Raw genomic sequence first — 27,395 nt, forward strand, 5'->3', positions numbered from 1 at the left:
TGAATCAGCTGTGATAGTCTAACACAATTGTTTGAGAAAGATCTTTTTTCGTGAAGAGGATTTCTCGACAAAAGCTGCCTGATCTGCTGAATATTTCTAACATGTGATGCTTTTATTTTGGACTTTCCACCTGAGCAGCTTTTCTGCTGATATAAGAAACAGCAAGGGTCCCAGCACCGATCCCTGTGGTACACCATTGGTCACCGATATAACACAAATTATGACCGCATTGGGAATGGAACCCCAGTTCAATGGAATTATGATCGCTGAAACCCCGACTATCAACAATTTTGGGGGATGCCATTGACCAGAAACAGAACTGAATCAGCCACATACATACTGTGTCCACAACAGCGGGTCCGAGGCTGGGAATTCTGCAGCGATTAACCCAACACCTGACACCCCAAAGCCTGTCCGCCATCGACAAGACACAAGTCAGGAGTGTGATGCAATTCTCTCCACTTACTTGAATGATATTGGAGCTGCACTCAGGAAGCTCAACTCCATCCGGGACAAAGCAGCCCACTTGATTGGCAGCCCATCCAGCACCACAAACATTCACTCCCTTTGCCACCAAAGCACAGTGGCAGCAGTGTGTATCATCTACAAGATACACTGCAGCAACTCACCACAACTCCTTCAACAGCACTTTGCAATTCGACAGCGCTTTGCAAACGCGTGACCTCTGCCACCTGGAAGGGCAAGGACAGCAGATGAGTGGGAACATCACTATCTGCAAGTTCCCCTCCAAGCCACACACCATCCTGACTTGGAAATATATCACCGTTCCATTACTGATATTGGATCAAAATCCTGGAACTCCCTCCCTAACAGCACTGTCCGTGCACCGACACCACATGGACTGCAGCGGTTCAAGAAGGCAGCTCAGCACCACCTTCTCAAGGGAAATTAGGGATGGGCAAGGCAAATCCCCAGGATGTTGATGGTGGAGGATTCAGCGATGATAATGCCATTGAACTTCAAGGGGAGATGTTTAGAATTTCTCTTGTTGGGGATGAAAATTGTCCAGCAATTGTGAGGTGTGACTGTAACTTGCCGTTTATCAGTCCAAGCTTGACTGTAGTCCAGGCCTTGCTGCATATGCATATGGACTGCTTCAGTGTCTGAGGAGTCGGGAATGGGACCAACCATAGTGCAATCATCAGCGAGCATCCCCACGTCTGACCTTGTGATGGAGGGACGGTCATTGATGAAGCATCTGAAGTTGATTGGATCCAGGACAAGATCTGAGGAACTCCTGCAATTATGTCCAGGAGCTGAGATGATTGACGCCCAACAACACAACCATCTGCCTTTTAAAGTAGAAGAACAGAAGATAGGAGCAGGAGTAGGCCATTCGGCCCTTCGAGCCTTGTCCGCCATTCATTCTGATCATGGCTGATCATACAACTCACTAATCTGTTTCCACTTTTCCCCCATATCCATCGATCCCTTTGAGCCCAAGAGCTTGAAAACATACAATGTTTTGACCTCAACTGCTTTCTGTGGGAGCGAATTCCACAGGTTCACCACTCTCTGGGTGAAGAAACGTCTCCTCATCTCAGTCCTGAATTTTTTAAAATTCATTCATGGGATGTGGGCGACGCTGGCCAGGCCAGCATTCATTGCCCATCCCGAATTGCCCTTGAGAAAGTGGTGGTGAGCTGCCTTCCTGAACCGCTGCAGTTCATTTGGTGCAGGTATCCCCACAGTGCTGTGAGGAAGGGAGTTCAAGGATTTTGACCTCGCGACAGTGAAGGAGCAGCGATATAGTTCCAAGTCAGGATGGTGTGTGACTTGGAGGGGAACTTGCAGGTGGTGGTGTTCCCATGTATTTGCTGCCCTTGTCCTTCTAGTTGGTAGACGTCACGGGTTTGGAAGGTGCTGTCGAAGGAGCCTTGCTGCATTGCTGCAGAGCATCTTGTAGGTGGTACACACTGCTGCCACTGTGCGTCGGTGGTGGAGGGAGTGAATGTTTGTAGATGGGGTGCCAATAAAGTGGGCTGCTTTGTCCTGGATGGTGTCGAGCTTCTTGAGTATTGTTGGAGCTGCACCCATCCAGGCAAGTGGAGAGTATTCCATCACACTCCTGACTTATGCCTTGTAGATGGTGGGCAGGCTTTTGGGAGCCAGAAGCTGAGTTACTCGCCTCAGGATTCCTAGCCTCTGACCTGCTCTTGTAGCCATGGTATTTATATGGCTACTCCAGTTCAGTTTCTGGTCAATGGTAACCCCTAGGATGTTGATAGTTGGGGATTCTGCGATGGTAATGCTGTTGAATGTCAAGGGGAGATGGTTAGATTCTCTCTTGTTGGAGATGGACATTGTCTGGCACTTGTGTGGTGCGAATGTTACTTGCCACTTATCAGCCCAAGCCTGGATATTATCCAGGTCTTGCTGCATTTCTACACGGACTGCTTCAGTATCTGAGGAGTCACGAATGGTGCTGAACATTGTGCAATCATCCGCGAACATCCCCACTTCTGACCTTATGATTGACGGAAGGCCATTGATAAAGCAGTTGAAGATGGTTGGGTCTAGGACACTACCCTGAGGAACTCCTGCAGTGATGTCCTGGAGCTCAGATGATTGACCTCCAACAACCACAACCATCTTCCTTTGCACCAGGTATGTCTCCAGCCAGCAGAGGGCTTCCCCCTGATTTCCGTTGACCTCAGTTTTGCTAGGGCTCCTTGATGCCATACTCGGTCAATTGCTGCCTTGATGTCAAGGGCAGTCACTCTCACCTCACCTCTTGAGTTCAGTTCTTTTGTCCATGTTTGAACCAAGGCTGTAATGAGGTCAGGAGCTGAGTGAACACAAACTGAGCGTCACTGACCAATGGTTTACCCCGTATCCTTAGTCTATGACCACTGGTTCTGGACTCCCCCACCATCGGGAACATCCTTCCTGCATCTACCCTGTCAAGGCCTGTTAGAAATTTATAGGTTTCTATGAGATCCCTCTACCCGCCCCCACACACAAACAACCCGCCCCCACCCCACCACCCCACCCCCCGCCTCCACCCCTTCACCTTTCTGAACTCCAGCGAATATAATCCTAACCAATTCAATCTCTCATACGTCAGTCTTGCCATCCCAAAATTCAGTCTGGTACACCTTCGTTGCACTCCCTCGAGAGCAAGAACATCCTACCTCAGATAAGGCGACCAAAACTACACAGTATTCCAGGTGTGGCCTCACCAAGGCCCTGTATAATTGCAGCAAGACATTCCTGCTCCTGTACTCGAATCCTATCGCAATGAAGGCCAACATAACGTTTGCCTTTTTTTTAACACCTGTCACACCTGCATGCTTACGTTTAGCGACTGGCGTACGAGAACATGCAGGTCTCGTTGGATATTCTCCTCTCTCAGTTTTCTCGGCATTCAGATAATAATCTGCCTTCCTGCTTTTGCCACCAAAGTGGATAACATCACATTTATTCACATTATACTTCATCTACCATACATTAGTTTGATCAATTTGTTTACCCACTATTTTTTTCATGTTTGTACTTGCAGCTGTTCAATTTTCAGTCCGTTAACACCCTTTCTGTACGAATGCTTTGTCTTTCAACAAATCATTTACATATCTTTGCTCCATGACCTTCTGGTCAGCAATTCTGTGACGTTGTCCTATTTCCACCTTCTCCTTGTTATCTCTTGCCGCACCCATACTTTACTTGCTTATTACCTTTTACATTTCTAATATTTGCCGGTTCTGAAGAAGGGTCACTGACCTGAAACGTTAACTTCTCTCTCCACAGATGCTGCCAGACCTGCTGAGTATTTCCAGCATTTTTTGTTTTTATTTCAACTACTCCTGGATGTTCGTTTCCCATCTCTGGTCAGCCTGCAGCGATGTCTCCGTAATCCCAACTATATCGTACCCGTTTACATCCAATTGCACAATTAATTCATCCACTTTATTGCTCATACCGAACATTCCCTGGTGTGCAGCAAGGTTAGACTCAAACCAAAGATGCTGCATCACTCCAAGCAGAAGAGCCACTCACACATCAACACGAGCAGAATTTCTTATCCACAGCTGTTACATAAATTTCTAAATTCAACTTGAAAAAGCCCTTCAAAACACTCCCACAGGGGATGCAGAGACCAAGTGGGTCCACATCAGAGACGCCATCTATGTGTCAGCTATGATCACCTATGGTAAATGTATGAAGTAGAATGCAGACTGGTTTCAATCTCACTTTGAAGAGCTGGACTCTGTCATAGCCGCTATGCGCATTGCACTGTTGAACTTCAAGAAAGCCCCCAGCGAGCTAACATCTGTCACACTTAAAGCAGCCAGAAACGCAAATGACGACTGGCAACACCTATGCAGCCATATTCAGCTGGCCTCCAACACCGGAAGAATCAGAGATATGTATGATGGTATTCAGAGAGCTTTTGGGCCACCCATCAAGAAGATCGCCCCCCTCAAATCTAAATCAGGGGACACAACTACTGACCAACGCAAGCAATTGAACCTCTGGGTGGAGCACTACCTAGAACTGTAGTCCAGGGAAAATGTTGTCACTCAGACCGCCCTCAATGCAGCCCAGTCTCTGCCACTCATGGATGAGCTGGATGTACAGCAAAAAAAATCAGAACTCAGTGATGCCATTGATTCCCTAACCAGCGGAAATGCCCCTGGGAAGGACAGCATTACCCCTGAAATAATCAAGAGTGCTAAGCCTGCTATACTCTCAGCACTATACGAACTGCTTTGATGTGTTGGGTCGAGGGAGCAGTACCACAGGACATGCACGATGCCAATATCATCACCCTCTATAAGAACAAAGGTGACCATGGTGACTGCAACAACTACCGTGGAGTCTCCCTGCTCAGTATAGTGGGGAAGTCTTCGCTCGAGTCGCTTTAAACAGACTCCAGAAGCTGGCCGTGCATGTCTACCCTGAGGCACAATGTGGCTTTCGAGCAGAGAGATTGATCATTGACATGCTGTTCTCCCTTCGTCAGCTACAGGAGAAAGGCCGTGAAAAACAGATGCTGCTCCACGTTGCTTTCATTGATCTCACCAAAGCCTTTGACCTCGTCAGCAGACGTGGTCTCTTCAGACTACTAAAAAAGATCAGATGTCCACCAGAGCTACTAAGTATCATCACCTCATTCCATGACAATATGAAAGGCACAATCCAGTATAGCAGCACCTCATCAGACTCCTTACCTATTCCGAGCGGCGTGAAACAGGACTGTGTTCTCGCACCCACGCTGTTTGGGATCTTCTTCTCCCTGCTGCTCTCACATCCATTCAAGTCTTCAGAAGAAGGAATTTTCCTCCACACAAGATCAGGTGGCAGGTTGTTTAACCTTGCCCGTCTAAGAGCGAAGACCAAAGTACGGAAATTCCTCATCAAGGAACTCCTCTTTGCTGACAGTGCTGCATTAACATCTCACACTGAAGAGTGTCTGCAGAGTCTCATCGACAGGTTTGCGGCTGCCTACAACGAATTTGGCCGAACAATCAGCCTCAAGAAAATGAACATCATGGGACAGCTCATCAGAAATGCTTCTTCCATCAATATCGGCGACCATTCTCCGGAAGTGGTTCAAGAGTTCAGCTACCTAGTCTCAACTATCACCAGTAACCTATCTTTCGATGCAGAAATCAACAAATGCACGGGAAAGGCTTCCACTGCTATGTCCAGACTGGCCAAGAGAGTGTGGGAAAATGGCGCACTGACACAGAACACAAAGATCCGAGTGTATCAAGCCAGTGTCCTCAGTACCTTGCTCTACAGCAGCGAGGCCTGGACAACGTATGTCAGCCAAGAGCGATGTTTCAATTCATCCCATCTTCGCTGCCTCTGGAGAATCCTTGGCATCAGGTGGCAAGATCGTATCTCCAACACAGAAGTCCTCGAGGCCGCCAACATCCCCAACTTATGCACCCTATTGAGCCAGCGGTGCCTGAGATGGCTTGGCCATGTGAGCTGCATGGAACATGGCAGGATCCCCAAGGACACATTGTGCAGCGAGCTCATCACTGGTACCAGCCGTCCATGTCTCCACTTTAAAGATGTCTGCAAACGCGACATGAAGTCCTGTGACATTGATCACAAGTCGTGGGAGTCAGTTGCCAGTGATCGTTAAAGCTGGCGGGCAGCCATAAATGCGGGGCTAAAGCGTGGTGAGTCGAAGAGACTTAGCAGTTGGCAGGATAAAAGACAGAAATGCAAGGGGAGAGCCAACTGCATAACAGCCCTGACAACCAACTTTATCTGCAGCACATGTGGAAGAGTCTGTCACTCTCGAATTGGCCTTTATAGCCACTCCAGGCGCTGCTCCACAAAGCACTGACCACCTCCAGGCGCTTACCCATTGTCTCTCGAGACAAGGAGGCCAAAGAAGAAGATTATTAATACTCCACACGTTAAGTTGCAAAGCCTAAGGCTTCTCTTTTTGACATTACTTGTCTCCTTCCCACTATTTTTCACTGTGGCCCTGTTTGATTCTGGCCCTTGATTTCTCTGCCTATCACTTTTCTTATTCCCCTTTGGTTCTTGTCCTTGATCACCCTTCCTCTGACTCCTTGCAAAGATTCCCATCCCCCTGCCATTTTAGTTTAACCCTCCCCAACCACTCTAGCAAACACCCCCCCCCCCCACCCGCCCCCCAGGACATACCTTTGTGTTAGGTATGACTTCATCTCGTGGAGCGTTTCCCCTCTCTTTCCCATTACCTCCAGTTTTGCTCGGGCTCCTTGATACCATACTAGGTCGAATGTTACCTTGATGTCAAAGGCAGACACTGTTATCTCTCTAATACAACTCTATTTTCCATGTTTGGCCAAGGTTGTAATGAAGTCTGGAATTGCGTGCCCCTGGTGGAATCCAAACTGAGCATTGGTCAGCGATGTGTTACTGAGTAAGTGTTTATTGATTGCACTGTCAACGATACCTTCCACAACTTTTCTGATGATTGAGAGTAGACTGATGGGGTAGTTAATGGATGGATTGGACTTTTCCCCATTTTTGTAGACAGGACATAGCTGGGCAAATTTCGCATTGTCAGGAAGATGTGCGTTTTGCAATTGTACTGAAACAACTTCTCTGAGGACACAGCTGGTTCGAGAGCACAGATCTTCAGTATGACAGTTGGAATTGTGTCAGGTCCCATCGTGTTTTGAATATTCAGTGCTTTCACCCGTCTCTTGATAGCACGTGGATTTAATGGAATTATCTAAAGGCTGGCATCAATGATGAGAAGGACCAATCTTCTCTTCAACCCAGGACCGAATCCGCTTCCACCACACTCTCGGTATTGGACATAGCTGTGGCCCCAGCACTGATCCTTGAGGCACTCCACGAGTTACGGTCTGATATCTTGAAAACTCTCCATTTATCCCTACTCGTTGCTTTCTGTCATTTAACCTCTAAGTCCTCCTTGCATGCTAATATATTACTTCAATTCCATGATCCTTTATCTAGTATATTAATCTTCGATGGTATCTTACCGAATGCCTTTTGGAAATCCAATTATACTACATTTCTGGTTCCCCTTTGTCTGCCCTTTCAGTTACATACTCAGAATTCTGGAATAAATTTGTCAATCAAGATTTCCATTCGGTAAAAACATGTTGACTTTGTTTGATCAGACAATGATTTTCCAAGTGCTTGTTAATACTTCCTTTATCAAAGATTAGAACATTTTCCAGACGACTGATGTTAGGTTAACTTGCCTGCAGCTCCCCATACCATATGGGGTGTGTTGTGGCTTCAGTGGTGCAATCGGTTAGCGTGTGGTACTTATACAGCAGTGTAATTAATGAACTATGCCGAGGTTGTGAGTTCAAGCCTTACCTCGAACACTGAATTTTAGAAACGGGGTGCAATGAGAAACAGCTTGACAGTGCAGAGAAGTTCGTCTGAACTGGCCAGAAGAAGGGATCGAAAACAACGATGAGGTGACATTAAAGCAACAGGAGCCACGTGCGGTGAGAGCCCTACAAAACTTCATAGTCATTTCCAGCAGAGAAGGAGACAACTCGGTCCATGCCATCTCTGCACAGAGCAACGCAGTCAGCCTCGATGCCCGTAGCCCTGCAAGTCTGCTTTTCTCAGAATTCCTCCTGAAGGCATTTATCATTTCTGCTTCCACCACTCTTGTGGGCAGCGAGTTCCAGGTCATTATCACTTGAGATACAAAAACAGTGCTTCCTCATACTCACCCACATCCTTTTTTTTCCCACAGAACTGGCAATTTTTGGTCACTACTCCTTGTTCCGTTTCCCTTGTCTAACTTATCCAAGCCTGTCATAATCTGGTACACTTCTATTAAATCTCCCCTCTATCTCTTTTGTTCTAAGGAGAACAAGCCCAGCTCTGCCAACCTAACCTTGTAACTAAAATGCTCCATCCCAGGAACCCTTCTGCTAAATCTCCTCTGCACCCTCTCAAGGATGCTCATTTCGTTCCTGAAATGTGCTGACAAGAACAGGACAGAGTTGCTGCTAACCAGAGCTTTAAAGAGGTTCACCAAAATTGTACTGACTACTTCTATTTATGAAGCCTAAGATTCCTTATGCTTAACTAAATATTCTCTCAATATATCTTGCCACCTTCAAAGATCGATGCACCTGCACCCCCAGGTCAGTCTGTTCCAGCACATTCTTTAGAACTATGCTATTACATCGACATTGCCTCTCCGTAATCCCTCTGTCAAAATGCATCACTTCACACTTGTCAGTATAAAATTCTATCTGCCACCATTCTGACCATTCTACTACCCTATCTATGTCTGTTGACAGTGGGTGATTGGAGAGTGTGGGTTTAGAATATTGCTGCTTGTCCCGGTCTCACTGATTGTGGCATTGGGAATGAGTGAATAATTGATGTAACTGTTTTCATGTGCGACATACAGCTTAGACTTGCTGTTATTAACCGAGGTAGTGCGGAATGATCCTTTAATAATCGCTCACAAATTTGAACAGAAATCAGCTGTAATGTTCAACGTTGAGGGTGACTTTCTGCTCTGACAGGGGTAGAAAGGAAAGTGAGTGAAAGACGCTGTGGACAGCTTGAGTGTACAGAACTGTACAGAGGAAAAGCAAATGAAACAATCTGACATATTGCAATTTGATAACATGTATTGACGAATGTCTATCACTCAAGGTTTCCTGGTATTTCATGGAATACGTATTGATAAGGTTTCAACGTGGTTTTGAACTGGGGACTGTTCCCAAATACAAGAAAGATGATAACTCCAACGTTATGGGAAAACTGCACTGCAATCAACCTGGGGAGCATAACCAGAATGTTAAACTGTTATTTTAAATTCGCATGAGGTGATTTTTTTTCGAGTTCATCTTTAAATGATCTAAAAATGATTCCAAGCTCATGACATTCTGGCTATTTCAGCAGCCATGTTGAAAACATCAAATGTTTTGGCTTTTGACGTCTTCAATCTTCAGGAAATCATTTATTTAGAGATACAGCACTGAAACAGACCCTTCAGCCCACCGAGTCTGTGCAGACCAACAACCACCCATTTATACTAACCCTACAGTAATCCCTTATTCCCGACACTAGGGGCAATTTACAATGGCCAATTTACCTATCACCTGCAAGTCTTTGGCTGTGGGAGGAAGCCGGAGCACCCAGGGAAAACCCACGCAGACACAGGGAGAACTTGCAAACTCCACACAGGCAGTACCCAGAATTGAACCCGGGTCCCTGGAGCTGTGAGGCTGCAATGCTAACCACCGTGCGCCTCACGCGCACTGTGCAGCAGTGAATACACTTTTTAAATAGCATGTGATTGGCTGAAAAGTTCCTTGCGACGTACTGAGGTGATGCAAGATGCGATATAAATGCAAATTCTTTTTTGTTTTTTGATGTCAGAAAGCACATCTTCACAGATAACCTGGAATGGGCTGGGGTAGCTGAGTGGGGACAACAATCTGGTGTCATTCCGTGGAAAGTTAGGTACTGTGATCGGAAATCATAAGGAAGGATGAACTAGATGGGGGAGCGGCCTCTCATTTGTACTTAACTCTGTGAAAGGCCTTTCTTCTGACTTCCACATGTGTTTGATACATTAAGGCATTGTTCCAGTTTTAACTGTGCAGCCTGCTCTGCTAAATGCATAGGCCAAAGTAACACAAATTATAATTCAGGAATGTGAGATTCCAGATCCGTGGATAGACTGGAGAAGCTGGGGTTGTTCATCTTCGAGCACAGAAGGAGAGAGGAGAATTGATTGAATGCTTAAATGAAGGGTTTAGATCCTAGAATTAAAGAGGAACTGTTTCTATTGGCTGAAGGATTGAAAAACCAGAGAGTACAGATTGAGGAAGATTGGCAGAAGAAGAGTCAACATCGAGATCTGCTGAAAGATCACTGACCTGAAACATTAACTCTGTTTCTCACTCCACAGATGCTGGTGAACCTGCTGAGTATTTCCAGCACTTTCTGCTTTTATTTCAGATTTTCAGCAACAACCGTATTTTTGCTTTTGTGCTAAGTTTCATCCCAAATTGGGCGAGTTTATTTTTAACTTTTCTGCTGCTTTTATGACCGAACTCCATTTACCAAGCATAATACTTTATTGCATGCAGTTATAGCCGAGTGGTTAAGATGATAAACTTAACAATCTGTTGTGAATTGTGTGTGAGTGCTCGTGCCCTGCTGTCTACCTTTCTGATGATTTCAAAGTTTAACCAGGTCGCGACAGAAGCAATCATCAATTACAGGTAATAAAATCCTGATCCTTTCAATCCCTCCAGGATTTACTAATTTGCATTTCAAAATGTACCTTCAGAAATGGAACAAAAATCTGCCAAATTGGAGACACTCTTTCTTTCCGGCTGTCTCTCTCTTCAGGCCTCCCTCACTCTCAGTGTACATATCTGTGTGCTTCACTCTATGTGTGTCAATGTGGTTCAATTCCCCGAGGAGGTGGTTGGATTTTTACCTTCACAAACTTGATTTATTTTAGTTGTATGGCGTTATTTTAACATGTTGCAGTGGAAAATAGCAGGGTAAAAATAATACAAGATGAGTTTGTCTCTTTCTGCATTTTCTTGAGTGGAGACTTAGTTTAGTTTAGAGATACAGCACTGAAACAGGCCCTTCGGCCCACCAAGTCTGTGCTGACCATCAACCACCCATTTATACTAATCCTACACTACTTCCATATTCCTACCACATCTCTACCTGTCCCTATATTTCCATACCTATACTAGGGGCAATTTATAATGGCCAATTGACCTATCAACCTGCACACCTTTGGCATGCGGGAGAAAACCGGAGCACCCAGAGGAAACCCACACAGACACAGGGAGAACTTGCAAACTCCACACAGGTAGTACCCAGAATTGAAAACAGGAAAATAAATGTTCACTCACAACTTTTACCAGAACGGAGAGGTTAAAGCAAACAGGAAAACCTCGAGAATAGAGAAGGCTGGAAGGTGACCTGATAGAATTTGGGAAGCTTTGTCCCTATTTCATCAGGGATTAGAGGCGAATTTATTCACTCTGCTTCAGGTTTACTTTTACTGAACCGGAATCAAACAAACACTAAGATTTTTACAGACCTGGAAATAAAGTTTCCATATTGAGATGTAATTCTTAAGATCATATTTTGGCATCTGCTGAATCAGTATTTTTGTCGAACACTCTGTCTCTCTCTGTCATGAGATTACAGAAGAAACCACACTTCAAAAGTACTTTATTGACTGTAAAGTGCTTTGTGAGATCCTGATGACGTGAAAGGCGCTGTTTAAATGTACATCTTTGTGTCTTTTCTTGCTTTCTGTCCGTCAATCTCAATGAAGTAAAATACGGAATTGTGAATCTGTTCCTTTCAGCATCCACTCCAGACTCTATTGATCTCTCTGTCATTCTCTTTCTCCTTTTCTCTCTTTGTTCCTCTCTCCTCAGTGACTGTCTGGAATAAAGATCCTTCCTCTGGGGCTGCTGGATGAACCCAGGTCTGGTAACAGTGCGATACTTGTCCTGATGCTTCGGTATGGAATGCACAAGTGTACAAGTGTGGGTTGTGGGTTTTTTTTCTTATTAGTTCAGTGGTGAGTATCCCTACCGATCACTTGGGGAATGAGTGTTCAGTTGCTACGTGAGGAGGTTGCACATTTTCAAGACATCAAAATGTTTCATGGTGCAGATTTATCTGAAAATACAACTGGGAATATTAGCAGAGTTAAATAATGCAAGAGGGGATGTTCTCGTTAATAATTTGTCTTGAGCAGACACCATTCCATCATGAAGTGCCCTCACACTACACAGTGATAGATAATTGTAGTTTTAACTTAATTTAATGCTGATTTCCTTTCGTGTTGCTCAATGACACTGCTTTATAGCTGCATCATATTCAATCCAATGTTTCTCAATGTGGAAATTAAGATTCAATATTTATGTATAATTCTGAAGATTCTGAAGTGCATAAAGTATAGATGGAGCAAAATTCTTACAGTGCATTCAGGAGAATTTTTAGCCAATGCTGAGCAAACCCAACAAGAAAAGGGGCAGTTCTGGACGTAGTGTTAAGGACAAAATCTGTGTAGGTGGAAGGGGTATCAGTGGGAAAGCATTTTAGTGGCAGTGATCATAATTCAGTTAGATTTAGCATAGTTAGAAAAGGATACAGATAAACCAAGAGTTAAAAGTTTAAATTGTGAGAAGGTCACTTTTACTAATCGGAGATTTGATTTGTTAAAAGAGGACTGGAAACAGCTACTTGAAGGTAAATCAGTGTCAGAGCAGTGGGAGGCATTCAATGAGGAGCAAAGAGAGTTCAGAACAAATATTCTCCGATGAAGAAAAAAAGTGAGACTCCCAAATTTAGGCTCCCCCAGAGGTCAGAATCCCACAGAGAACAGGCTAACAGTCACAAATATACACTTTTGCCATTACCTTTCGATTCCTGCCACTGAGTCAATTTTGGATCCAACTTGCCAGGTGCCTTAATATCGTATAAGCTTTTAATTTGATGACCATTCTTCCATGTTGGACCTTGTTAAAAGTATTGCTCAAATCCATGAAGACTAAATGAAGCACGTCAGTCTCATCAACCCTCATATAAAAGCAAAATACTTCAGATGCTGGAAATCGGAAATAAAAACAAAAGTGCTGGAAATACTCAGCAGGTCTGGCAGCATCTGTGGAGAGAGCAGCAGAGTTAACGTTTCAAGTCAGTGACCTTTCATCAGAACTGGCAAAGGTTAAAAATGTAATAGATTTCAAGACAATTAAGTGTGGTGGGGCAAAAGAGAAAAAAAGAACAAAGAGAACAGAAGAACAAATATTATCCCGAATGAGATTTTTATTCTTTTTATTCAGCAAGTAATGCATTCTTTTTGTGACAGTTCATACAGCAGCAAGAAAGTTTCATCCCCTGACCGGGAATGTAACCAGGTCTGCAGTGGAAAAAGCACAGAATTCTCATCACTGGAGCACCAGTGAATTTGCCAGACTTCACTGCAAGTTAGCTGCTCCACGCTGCTTTTGTTATTTCTTCACTTCAGGCCACTTTCACCACTAATGGTTTCTCATTAAAACAATCGAATGTTGAGCAAGAAGACAAAAGACTCGTTCAAGCAATGACAGCACCGAATGTGTTAACAAGAGCATAAAGCTGCAGATGTACAAGTTTCAATTTCCAAGATGCACCAACCTCATCAATGCGACTCCTGTAAAATGTGCAAAGCAACATGTTGCCATCATACATCAATAGAAACAACTGACACACATCAAATTCTGCCAGTTTCATGTGGGATCTCCTTCTTCTATCATTGCTTTTTCTCCAGATCTCTCTGTTCCTCCAGCTCCCAGATGAATTCGCTGCTTCATGTGAACACACCGAATTCAGGAATCCCAGCTTTCCCTGGAAAGTAGGGAGTGTGAATGAAAGATGGAGGACATTGAGAAGCAATGGATTTTGCAGATAACAGGATAAATAAGCACTGTGATCTCATCTTCCTGCTTCTTCCAGATACTGAATACTGGAATGTGCAAGAGTTGTTCCCATTAGCAATTATCCCCAGTCACACTCTCCTTCCAATCTTTTACCCGTTGCTTAGATTTCAAACTGTGCACAATTTCTCACTGGCTTTCAATGTGAAGAAAGCAGAGCTGCGAGAAGCTAATGTTGTTCAGCAGATGTAACTCAGGAAGATGTCTAACAGGCCGATGATAACAGTGAATGTTTTGATGAGCTGAGCTGCAGTGAAGGGTTGGCACCATTTAAAATGTCATTCAGCAGGTCTGCTTCCAAAGCTGGTGATAGAAATGACAAACGTACAATTACAGAAAGGTACAGCACAGAAGGAGGTCATTCAGTCCAGTGTGATTCTCTGACAGAGCAGTTGTGATTGGTTGATCAGGAATGATATTTGTGCAGTTTGAACAGCAAGCAGAAAAAGCTGGCCCAATGTCTGCCATCCATATATTCCTTGCCCCATCCTCCCTTGGTGGGCTGAAGGGCCTGTTTCAGTGCCGTATCTCTAAACTAAACTAAACTAAAAGAATACATCACTCTGGGTTGTGATTTGTCACAGCCCTTCACATGTTCCCTTTAACTTTCCGAGCTCTGTCATCGACCTGTCACATCTCTGACTTCTTCAGCTCTGGTGCATAATCACTGATCTGAACCTTTAATTGTGTTTCTCTCTCTCCACAGGTAAGGCCAGAGGTGCTGACCATTTACTTGTTTCTTTTATTTTAAATGGAAGTCATGTTTGTGAGTTGTCAGGGCAGCAACTACTGACCATTTGCTGACCAGGAATCGAACCCAGGTCGTTGCAGTAAGTGCATTGAACTCCAACCATTCGACCACCAGAGAAGCTCGCCAATTGCTTCTCCCTTTTCTTCACTTCCAACAGGCTGATTTTTGTGTTTATATCTCACCGTTTGTTCAGCTTCCACAATATCTGATTGATATTGATACATTTGAACATTTCCAATCAGCAAATAGAGCAGCCTACTCGAGGAAAATAGGACTCACTTCGCTGTGAGTAGGGTTCATACCTGCGCAGAAAAACTCACATTGGATTTTAAGTCCAACGCCTTAACTGCTCGGCCATCACAACACTGTACAATGCATCATCCAATTGCCTTAGACTACACATATTCTGGGAACCTTGAATTGCATGACATCTCCCATTTGATGTGAAAATTAACATGATGGAATCAGTGAATTTTACAACACAGAAGGAAGCCTCTCGACCTGCCAAGCCTGTGCCGGCTCTTTGGAAGATCAGTCAGTTTAATCCCACAATCCAGCATTTCCCCATCACCCTGGAAATCAGTCCTCTTCTCTTCTCACTATTCTCTGTTTTATATCCCTCAGATAATTATGTATCCAGGCTGTCACTGGTCCTTTAATTCCATCACTTTAATTTTTCTAACAATTTGATTATGTGGGATTTCACCAAATGACTTTTGAAAATCCATCTCCACAACAGCAACCACATTACCACTGCCCTCATCAAATGTCTCCGTTACTTCATCAAAGAACACATTTCATGAGAAAAACACAAACTGCCACGAAATCAAAACCCAGTTCCTCAATTCACATTCCTTGTCTCCGATGAATCCCCATAGAAATATTATCAACATTCCGCCGCTGTCCTTCCTCAGTCCAGTCCTGCTTTTGTAGTGTGTGTCTGCTGAGCGGTCACTCAGACCTAAATGTATAGACTGAGTTCAAGGTCCAAATGAACATTGATGCGAATGGAGCATGTGCAACCTAGAATCAGCGGTGGTAACCCAGAAAGGCTTTAAGAACATGAAAGTGAATGTTACAGTCGGCTAAGCTGCAGTAAAATAAAATGGAAGGAAATCAGTATGAATAGTGGAAGGAATAATCTGAGAGAAGAGGTGGGTTTGAATGTTGGAGCCTGAAACACAGGCATGTGTAAGTGCGATTATGTAAAAGGAGACAATAGTTTTCATCCATCAGGAAGAAATACATTTTCATGGAGTAAAGATTGGTTATTTGCTGCATTCCATTATCAGGTACTGCAGCCGCTTTAAGACATAAAGCAAGCTCTGTCTTGATCGGTGTTGCTGTGACCACAACACAGAGTATTCACCATTATACAGTCACAGTCCCACTCAATCAGCTGTGATAGTCTAACACGGATTGTTAAACAAAGATCTTTTTAGTGAAGATGATCTTTCCACGAAAACTAACAGACCTGGTGAATATTTCCAACATCTCCTGCTTTTATTTCGAACTTTCCATCTGAGCAACTTTTCTGATGATATAACACAAATGATGACAGCATTGGGATTGGAAACTCCGTCTCTCATAAGACTGGAACATAAATCCACATAACCACGCTAATAGAGATTAAATTCTAGCACTGATGACTGATAATTAAAAGTGAGTTTTCTTGCTGTGCGCTCTCTGAGTCCAGGGCTTTGTAATGAGAATGAAGGAAATATGAGAACTTTCTGAGCCGTGTTCCCGGGACGATGTGACCGAGAGGTTCAGTCGACGGCCCATGAATCCATTACACCTGCACACATGGTTTTGAATTCCATCCTCATGGTTATTGTGTTGAAGAAGAATGTGTTCTTTTATTCCTTTTATCAATACATCCAAGATTCCTGAATCTGAGTTCCATCCTTCCCCAGGCCGCAGTGGGGGAGTTATGTATTGCTGCCTTACTCTGTTTGCTCAAATCTACAAAAAGATCATTTCAGCCCAAACTCTTTATTGCAGGGAGATGTGGAGAGTGTAAGATCTGAGCTATGTGAAGTATCAAAGTGGATAATTGTATCCTGGTGAAAGGAATATCTCTCCACAGATGCTGCCTGACCTGCTGAATGTTTCTAGCATTGTCTGTTTTTAATTTTCTGCTTTCACGTTAACGGTTTTCTTTTATTTATTGTTTCCTTGCCCCAAGGGCGCAGCTCCAGCCACAACTTTTCTGTGTTCTTCTCACACACAAGTTTGCTCTTTATTTTTCTGCACACGCTGTAAAGTCAGCCGTTTCCACACACATCGATCTGTGGCATTCAAAACCCTTTTCTCATAGTTTCAGAGACTCTACGTGTTTCTTCGTGAATTCACAAGGATATGGGGATTATAGAGGCTGAGAGGGAATATAAGGGGTTAATATGTTATCCAGAGGATCTAAAGACTATAAGTGTGTACAGTGACAGTAAGGGACTCTCAGAGTATATCAAAGAAATAACAGAGCATATTAGAGAAGATCATGAGCTAAAGGAGATTCGAAGTGTTTAAGGAAGGGTCAGGATCTATCAGATAGGGTAAAGAACGCTCAGGATGTATTAAAGAGGATAACGCATGACCAGGTTGCATCAGATATCCCCATCCTCAATGATAGGGGAGCCCAGCACATCACTGCAAAGGACAAGACTGAAGCATTTGCATCCATCTTCAGCCGAAAGTGCTGAGTGGATGTTTCATCTTGGTCTCCTCTTGATGTCGCCAGCATCACAGATGCCAATCGTCAGCTAATATGATTCACTCCACGTGATATCAAGAATCAGTTGAAGGCATTAGATACTGCAAAGGCCCTGAAAACATTCCGAAAATGGAAGTGAAGACCTGTGCTTCAGAACTTGCCGCTCCCCTAGCCAAGCTTTTCCAGTACAGCTACAATACTGGCATCTACATGGCAATGTGTAAATTGCTCAGGTATGTCCTGCACACAAAATGCAGGACAAATCCTACCCAGTCATTTCTGAGTCAATGTGGTTCACATTTTGGAACTTTGCAGCTGACATGTTTGCTGTTCCTTCCTCCTGTTCCACCTTGATTATTTCTGCCTGTGTGTAACTGAGGCTCCGTTTTTGGGTATGTCTTGTCCAGGTGTCCTCATCACACAGATTGCAGCACTTACTCTACTTCCAGTCCTTTGTCTGGTGGCCTTCCTGCTTCCAGCTGCTTTGTATTTGGCCGCCACGTGTCCTGAATCTCCACATAACTGCATTTCCTCATCCCTGGACATGATGCAAGGTGAAGGACCGTGAGGCTGTTTTGGAAAGTATTTGCACTTGGGAGTGTGTAAAATCGAAAGGTACCAAAAGGAAAATCTAGTCTCCAGCTTTGTGAATCTTTAGAAATGCTTTGGGAAATGGGGCTGTTACTTTATTTTGAGGTTGTTCTTGGAACAGAGATGGCTAAGGGGAGATCTGATTGAAATGTACAAAATGTTGAGGGGCCTGGGTTGAGTGGAGGTGAATGGCCTATTTACTTTAGCAGAGAGGTCAGTGACTCGGGGCATAGATTTAAAGTGATTGGTACAAAAATTAGAGGGGAGATGAGGAACAATCTTTTCATCCAGAGGCTGGTGGGGGTCTGGAACTCACTGCCTGAAAGGGTAGTTGAGGTAGAAACGCTCGACTCATTTAAGAGGAGTCTAGATATGCATCTCAAGTGTCATAATCTTCAGGGCTACTAACCAAATGCTGGAAGGTGGGAATAGAAGGGGTGGATCATTTTTTGGCTGCACAGATGCAATGGGCCAAGTGGCCTCTTTCTGTACCTTAAACGTTCTATAATTCCGTTATTCTTAGATTCAAGATGAGAGCACAATGCACCACATTTAAAGCAACAAGAGAAAAAAGAAGTTTCTCTCTATTTCCCCTACTAATTCATTTCCTAATCCTAAAATACTTAATCAAATCACCCATTAACCTCCGATATTCCAAGGAATACAGGCCTGCTTGAATGAATCGCACCTCAGAATTTAACCATGAGAGCCTTGGCTACATTATGGTGAATTTTCACTGCCCTGTTTCCAAGGCCAATGTGTATCCTTTATAAAGGGCTGAGACCAAAACTATACACAGTATTCCAGGTGTGGTCTAACCAGCTGATTGTGTAGTTGGAGCAAAACGTCTCCTTTATATAAAAGAATAGAATTGAATCATAAAATTGTTACAGCACAGAAGGAGGTGTTTCTGCCCTTCATATTTATGCTGACTCTCTGCAAGAGCAACTCAGCTGGTCCAACACACCCGCCTTTTCCATGCAGCTCTGCACATTTTTTTCCTCAGATAATTATCCATTCTATTTCTTATTCGTTATTGGGATATGAGGGTCCCTGGCAATGCTGGCATTTACTTCCCATCCCTAATTGCACTTGGGAAGGTGGTAGTGAGCTGCCTATTTAACCGCTGAAGTCCATATGGTGAGGTACATGCACAGTGCTGTTAGGGAGGGAGTTCCAGGATTTTGACTCAGCAATATAGTTCCAAGTCAGGATGTTGTGTGACTTGGAGGGAGGCATGCAGGTGGTGGTGTTCCCATGCATCTACTGCTTTTGTACTTCTGGGTGATACTGGTTGCGAGTTTGCAAGGAGTTGTGAAAGGAGCATTGGTGAATTGCTGCAGTACATCTTTTATATGATACACACTTCTACCACTGTGCATCGTACTGGAGGAAGTGAACATTTAAGATGGCAGATAGGGTGGTGATGAAGCAGGTTGTTTCGTCTTGGCTGGTGTTGAACTTCTGGAGTACTGTTGTGACTGAAATTATGCAGGCAAGAGGAGAATATTCAATCACACTCCTGACTTCTGACTACTCGATGGTGGACAGATTTTGGGGAGTTGGAAGATGAGTTGCAGAATTTCCAGCCCCTGACCAACTCTTGCAGCCACAGTATGTTTATCGCTGTTTCAGGTTTCTGGGCAAGGCTGATCCCCAGGATGTTGGTGGTGGGGGATTCAGCGATGATAATGCCATTGAATGTCAGGGGGAGATGTTTAGATGCTCTGTTGTTGGAGATGATAATTGCCTGGCACTTGGGTGGTGTGGATGTTACTTGCCACTTATCAGCCCAAGACTGAATGTCGTCCAGGTGTTGTTGCATGTGGACCTGGACTGCTTCAGAATGTGAGGCATCGAGAATGGTACTGAACTTTATTCAATTATCGGTGAACATCCCCACTTCTGAACTTATGATGGAGGGAAATTCATTGATGAAGCATCTGAAGATGGTTGGGCCTAGGACACCATCCCGAGTAACTCCTGGTTCCTGGTATTTCCTGGTTCCCCTTTATCTACCCTTCTAGTTACATCCTCAGAATTCTGTAATAAATTTGTCAAGCAAGATTTCCCTTTCGTAAAACCATGTTGACTTTGTTTGATCAGACTATGATTTTCTAAGTGCTCGTTCAGACTTCCTTGAACATCGATGAGAGCATTTTCCCGACCACTGATGTTAGGCTAACTGGCCTGCAGTTCACCATGTTAAATATATTAAACTGGGGTTCCAGTGGCGCAGTTGGTTAACGCGTGGTACTTATACAGCAGTGCAATTAGCGAGTAATGCCAAGGCTGTGAGTTCGAGCTTTACCTAGAGCACAAATTTTAGAGACAGGGAGCAATGTGAAGCAGCTCAGCAGTGAAGAGAGCTGTGATCAGTGAGTCTGAACTGACCAGAAGTGGAGAAAAAAATAATTGTGAGATGACATCACAGGAAGAGGAGCCACTTGTCATGAGCACACTGCTGAACATCATAGTCATTTGCAGCACAGAAGGAGACATTTCGGTCCATGCTGGCTCTGCAGGGATCTGTGCAGTCAGCCTCAATAACGGTAATTTAAAAACAAAATGCTGGAAATATCCAACAGGTCTGGCAGCATCAGTGGAGAGGGAAGCAACGTTAATGCTTCAGGTCTGTGACCTTTCCTCAGAACTGACCAAGGTTAGAGCTGTCGCCAGTTTTAAGCAAATAAAGCGGAGGTGGGGCAAAAAATAACACAAGGCAAGGTGTCGATACACGCAGCCCTGCAAGCGTATGTTTTCCTCAGACTTCCTCTCGAAGTTATTGATCATTTCTCCTTCCACCACCCTTGTGGGCAGCGAGTTCCATGTTATTACCACTTGCTATGTAAAAACAGGACTTCCTCATATTCCCCCTGCATCTTTTCCCCCCAGATGTTGCAAGCTGTTTCCCAGACTTCTGGTAGCATTTGTTAATGGGAACAGTTTTTCCTTGTCCAACGTATCTAAGCCTGTCATAATCTGGTACACTTCTATTAAATCTCCCCTCAATCTCCTTTGTTCGAAGGAGAACAAACCCAGCTCTTCCAACCTAACTGAGAAACTAAAATCCTCCATCCCCAGAACCATTCAGATAAATCTCCTCTGCACCCTCTCAAGGACCCTCTCATACTTCCTGAAATGCTTTGGCCAGAACGAGACGCAGTACTCCAGTTGAGGCCTAAACATGCATTACAGAGAGATTCACAATAATTGTGCTGAATACTTCTATTTATAAAGCCCAAGATTCCATGTGCTTTATTCACCATTCTCTCAATATGTCTTGCCAACTTCAAGGATCTCTGCCCCTGCAACCCCAGGTCCCTCTGTTCCTGCACACTCTTTAGAACTATGCCATTACGTCTAAATTGCCTCTCCCGAATCCTTCTGGAAAAAGAATCACCTCACACTTGTCAGTATAAACTTCCATCTGCCACCTTTCTGTCCATTCTGCTAGCCTATCTATGTCCTGTTGCAGACTGTTCATATCATGCTCACTGTTTTCTGCAGCTCCAGGTTTGGTGTCATCAGCAAATGTTGATATTCTACTTTGTATTCCAAGATTCAAGTCATTTATATAAAGTAAAACAAAAACAGTGGTCCCAGCATTGACCCTTGGGGAACACCTCTGTCTCCTATCCTCCAGTTTGAAAAACAACCATTTCCTTTGACTGGCTGTTTTCAGTCCGTCAGCCATTATTTTATCAATTGGACACAGAACCCCCTTTTCCATGAGCCACAATTTTGTTAGCAAACCTTTAATGTGGTACCTTGTGAAATATTTTCTTAAAATCCGTAAAACAACATTCAACACATTCCCTTCATCAACTTTCCCTGCTACTTCATCAAAACATTCATTTAAATTAGGCATGCATGATCTGTCTTTTACAAATCCATGCCGACTATCCTTAATTAACTTGAACCTCTCTACGTGTAAATTGATATTTTCCCTGACTATTGTTTCGAAAATCTTACCCACCACTGATGTTAAACTAACTGGCCTATAGTTGCTCGTACTGTCTTTACACATTTCTTCAATAAGGGTGTCACATTAGCCACTCTCCAATTCTCTGGCACCTTCTATCCTGACTCAAATTTCCAGAACTTGTGGGAAGTCCGTTACCTATCTTGGACTGTGTCTGAGGAGAGGTTTCTCCAACAGAGGCTGATTTTGACGTTGAGCTACAATTGAAATTTCCACTTCATCAGAGATGTCTCTCTGTATCTGCCTTAGATCTGACCTCGGACTTTCTCTTGCACGAGTTTCTGGCATGATTTCTGTTTGAGTAACTATTGGTGCTCAACTCATAACCAAACTATCTGATTCATTCGACTCATTTGATTTTACCCAACTTCCCTCTTTTTTGTGAACCTCTGAAGGTAAACCATGATCTATATGTACAAACCTAACCTTTCCACTACCAAACATCTTAACTAAATATGTGCGAGGACCACATCTTCTCCCACTATCACTGGTCACCACTTCAACCACTTGTGATGATGATTCTTCAATCTATCCTTCTGGTTCAACTTCAGACTTCTTTCTCCCACTCTAGCTCTCTCATGACTCTCTTTCTGTCTTGATTGTTTCTCTTCTACTAACAGTGTTAAATGTGGCTTCCGCAATGAAAACCTCGTTCTCGGCTGCCAGCCATGAAACAATTCAGCTGGCGTTATGCTGGTAGCAGTGTGATGGGTGTTACAATAGATAAACAGAAAGTTCAGCAGTCTGTGATCCAATGATAACTGACTTCTGTTCAGATTGATATCCAGCATTTGCTTGACAAGAGCATGCTTAACAATCTGCACTGTGTGCTCTGCTGCTCCTTTGGAAGCAGGATGATACAGTGGAACTCTCCTGTGTTTTACACCATTTGTTCTCATGAATTATGAAAACTGTAATGAAGAAAACTAAGGTCTGTTTTCAGACACAGTTTCCTCTGGGAACCCATAAGCAGAAAACAAACTACACAAAATATTTGGAGTTTTGCCAGTTGTTCCTCGATTCATCGGAAACCCCTCAACCCACTTCGAATGTCTCTTTCTCAATGAACATCTGCTGTCCTTCTAATTCTGTAAAATCTATGTGCAGCCTCTGCCACACTCTAGCTGCCCATTTCCATGGCTGAAAAGGTACCGATGGCGGCTTCCTTTCTACTGCTTGACATGTTCCAGATTATTTCACTATGTTTCCAATGTCTTTCTCTAACTCTGGCCACACTAGACTCTTCTTCAAACACATCCCTAAGTGATCATCATGAAGATCACATCGCAACTGCAATATGTACTTTCCAGGGATTACAACTCTAGCTCCCCACATGACATAAATTTGATCAACCGACAACTCATTCTTATGCATAAAAAATGGCCTGTATTCTAAATCCAGTATCTGTGTTTCCCACCCATTTGTGATATAGTGGTATACCCTTTGCCAATATGGAGCCCATACGAGTTGTTCTACTAATGTCATCTGCTGTGACTGGAAACTCGTCTTCGTCTGAAGGCCACATCCCAGGAATGAGTAAAATAAAACTGCTCTGCATGGAGAGGAATCACATGCTAGTTCAATCTCTTTGAGCACATCGTAATGCATAAGCATCACACCCTCTACAAGTTGACTTTTACACAATTTGAATGCCTCATCACCCTCCTTTGTCCAATTCCACGGAAACCCTTCCTCAAGAGTTCATTCAATGGATGCAATAATGTTGCCAGATCTGGTATGAATTTACCGCAGTAATTTATGAGGTTCAAAAAAGATCTGAGATCAGCTGTGTTCTGAGGGTGTGACGCATTTCTAATTACTTGATCTTTACACTTGGCAGCATGCAACCCGTTCTTGTCTACTTTGTGACCCAAGTGCATTACAGAATTTTGAAACATTTCACATTTGTGTTCTGTCATCTGAACTCCATGCTTTTCCAAGCGTTGGTACACCTCTTTCATCTGCCGTCAAAGGTTTGCTTGTTTGGAGCACGAATATGATTGTCATCCAAATAACACACTACCAGCTCCATTCCTGACAAAATTTGGTTCCTCACCCTTTGGAAAATTCCACGGACTGAAGAAACACCAAATGGCAGCCTGTGAAACTGAAATAGACCCATGTGTGTTACGATAGTCAAGAATGACTTCGACTCAGCGTCTGACTCAAGCTGCAGATAGGCATTTGTCAGATCGAAATTCGAAAAAGTCTGGCTTCCTGTCAACATCGTGAACAGATGCTCCATGTTTGTCAAGTTATTGGGTGGATTACATTCCAGTATCTGTTGAAGGTTACCTTATGCTCAGAGCATACTCTTGCACTACCATCTGACTTTGGTACTACCACTATGGGAATAGCACAATTACTCTGCTGTACCTTAGAGATATTGTTCTCAGTCTCAAGTCATTTCAGTTCTTGCTTCACCTCCTCTCTTAGAGCATAGGGTACTGGATGCAGCTGACAATACACTGACCTTGCATTCTCCTGAGCTTGTATGTTAGCCTTGTACCCTTGAATTGATTTGCTGATTTCACTGAACACCGTAGGGTACTTCATGTTGAGATATGAATGTCACCTCAATACAAAAAAGCTCGCTCATATTTAACTTAAGTGCTGCTAACCAGTTTCTTCCAAACAAGGCTGGTTTTTCACCTTTCACAACAATGATGGTCAATTTTGCACACTGCTCATTGTATGTGACCACAACCAATACACTTCCAATTTGGGAAATATTCTCTCCTCCATAACTGTTTAACTCTACTCGTGATTTTTCCAGGGGATGTTGACTCAACTTTTCACGACACAGCGACTCTGAAATTATACGAACTGATGCACCTGTGTTGACCTCCATGTTGTATTTAGTCGTTTGTGGGACGTGGGCATCGCTGGCAAGGTCAGCATTCTTTGCCCATCCCTAATTGCCCTTGAGAAGGTGATGGTGTGGTGAGCTTCCTTCTTGAACTGCTGCAGTCATTGGGGTTTAGGGACACCAACAGTGCTGTTGGAAGAGAGTTCCAGGATTTTGACCCAGTGACAATGAAGCAATGGTGACATAGCTCCAAGTCAGGATGGTGTGTGGCTTGGAAGGAAACTTGCAGGCGGTGGTGTCCCCATGCATCTGCTGTCCTTGTCTTTATAGGTGGTCGAGGTCGCGGGTTTGGAAGGTGCTGTCGAAGGAGCCTTAGTGAGTTGCTGCAGTTTATTGGAGCTTCATCCAACGATACTTGGACCACGATGCTCTGTGAATTTTCATTGGACATCCTTGTGCATCTGATCACATGGATCTCAAATGATACCTCATCAACCTGCTGCTGTTTGACAACCATATGCAGTGAATGATGTTTCCTCCTGCCTGTGTTTTCACCGATGACCTTCTTGCGACATGCCTTGGCAAGATAACACTTCTTCTTGCAGCTATAGCACTCTGCCTTCACAACGGGACAATTCTGGGCTCAATGTTGGCCTCAGCACCGGTAACAGGATTTTATTTAACCACTGCTACCCTGATGGCCTCCTCCCGTTTTCTTACTAGCAACACCCACATGAACACCACCAGTTGCCGTCATTGGGACCTTCTGCTTACTCATATGCAGCTTATTTACTTCAGCAGATGACTGACGGTTGTTAACTCTCACTTCTCTCGAGTCAAATTCAGCCATGTCCATGGACAGTGCTGTTTGAAAAGCTATGTCAAAACTCACCTTTGGCAATGTCATCAACTTACTGTGAATGTGCTCACTCTTTAATCTGCAACCAAATCTGTCACACAACACACGCTCTTGAAATTCTCCAAAATTTACAATGAAGTGACAGCTTTTGGAAGGCCACAATAAACTCCCCAATGTCCTCATTGGGCAGCTGATTCCTTGTTCCAAACTGATAGATTTCTGCAATCTTCAATGGTTTCGGATTGTAATGCTGCTCAAGCTTAATCAAAATGTCCTTCAGTAGCGTGTCCTTTAGTTTTGCTGGGGTGAGAAAATTATTGAGCATCTCATACATTCCGGGCCTGCTTCAGTCAAAAATATCCCTCTGTCTTTTCCCACACTGCCTGGTTGACAGCAACATGATCAGGATCTTCGAGGGTATTGTTAACAGTGAAAAAATCTCTATCCACTCCACGTACACACTGAAAGACTCTCAGTCATGGTCATACTCCCTCAATCACGCAATAATTCCCTTAGACACAGCCATCTTGGAAGGTCAGTCCAATAATTTAATTACAATCCGACCACAGAATGTAATTTGTAAGCATTAATTTGTGCTTCCAATGGCGGGACTGTCACCCAGCATTCCCAGCGATCTACGAATATGCCCTATTCATTCCACAGGAGCTCAGCGCGCAGGCGCAGTTCTAGCCAGTATTTCGAGCATGCGCATTGTCTGTATGATCACAGCCGTGTGAGATCTCTGGTGCCGCATTTGCAGCTGGTAAGAGTTGATGGGGCACAGGAGGACCGGCGGGCGGCCGGAGAGGCTTCAAAAACACCTGGTGTAGGCCTCAAGCCCCGAATAAGTAGCTCCAGTTCCAGCATTTGCGGCTCCGGGGTATTCCCTGAGTTGCCCAGGTTAACGGCTGCTACCTCTCTGAAGGAAGGCAGGAAGGTTTAGGCGCCGCCATCTTGAGCAGAGAGAGATGCGCATGCGTCTCCATCTTATTGCCGGCACTGAGAGTGGGCGGGGCTTCAATGTCCCAGTGAGCAGGAGGGAAAATCATTGATTCTTTGATTTGTTTCTCACTCAGCAAACAGGGGCTGGAATACTGAACCCAGCCAGAGTAGAGGGAGGGAGAAAACTGTCAGCGGAGCAAAGAAATCGTGCAGATGATGCCATTGGTTTGATGCCCAGGGAGGAGGGAGAGCTGTGAGACGGGGATTTACAGCTTTGGGGAACAAAAGAGGAAAAATGTTGCATTGAAGCTGGAATTGTCTGCTCTGAATTTCTATCCTGTACTTAGAGTGATGACCTTTATAACCTCCTTTATAACAGGGTATTAGAAGAGAAGGATTAGCAGACGGGAAATCTTAAACCAAGCATCACATCAAGATCTGAAAGAATCATTCGATTCATCAGCACCTGAATATCATCGGACTTTGAATGTGGAACAAGAAATGTTTGTTCTGTCTGTGGGAAAAGATTTCAAACATCAGTGTGACTGGAAAAACTGCAAGGCACCCACACCCGAGTGAGAGTGTTCCAGTGCACTGACTGTGACTGAGCTTTCACCAGTTCCACAGCCTGAAAAGACATTACACCATTCACAGAGGGGAGAAAACATACACGTGTTCTGTGTGCAGATGAGGCTTCAACTGATCATCCAACTTGGAGAGACACAAGGACATCTGCACCATGGAGAAACCTTGAAAATGTGGGGACTGTGCGAAGGGATTCAATTAC

General features: G+C 44.0%; 1 pseudogene; it reads left to right on the top strand.

Moving 5' to 3' along the window:
- Positions 1-27,395, top strand: part of LOC137349408 (zinc finger protein 585A-like) — a 229,568-nt pseudogene that overhangs the window by 68,445 nt on the left and 133,728 nt on the right.

This window comes from Heterodontus francisci, chromosome 34 (assembly GCF_036365525.1).
Source record: "Heterodontus francisci isolate sHetFra1 chromosome 34, sHetFra1.hap1, whole genome shotgun sequence".
Taxonomy (NCBI): Eukaryota; Metazoa; Chordata; class Chondrichthyes; order Heterodontiformes; family Heterodontidae; genus Heterodontus; species Heterodontus francisci.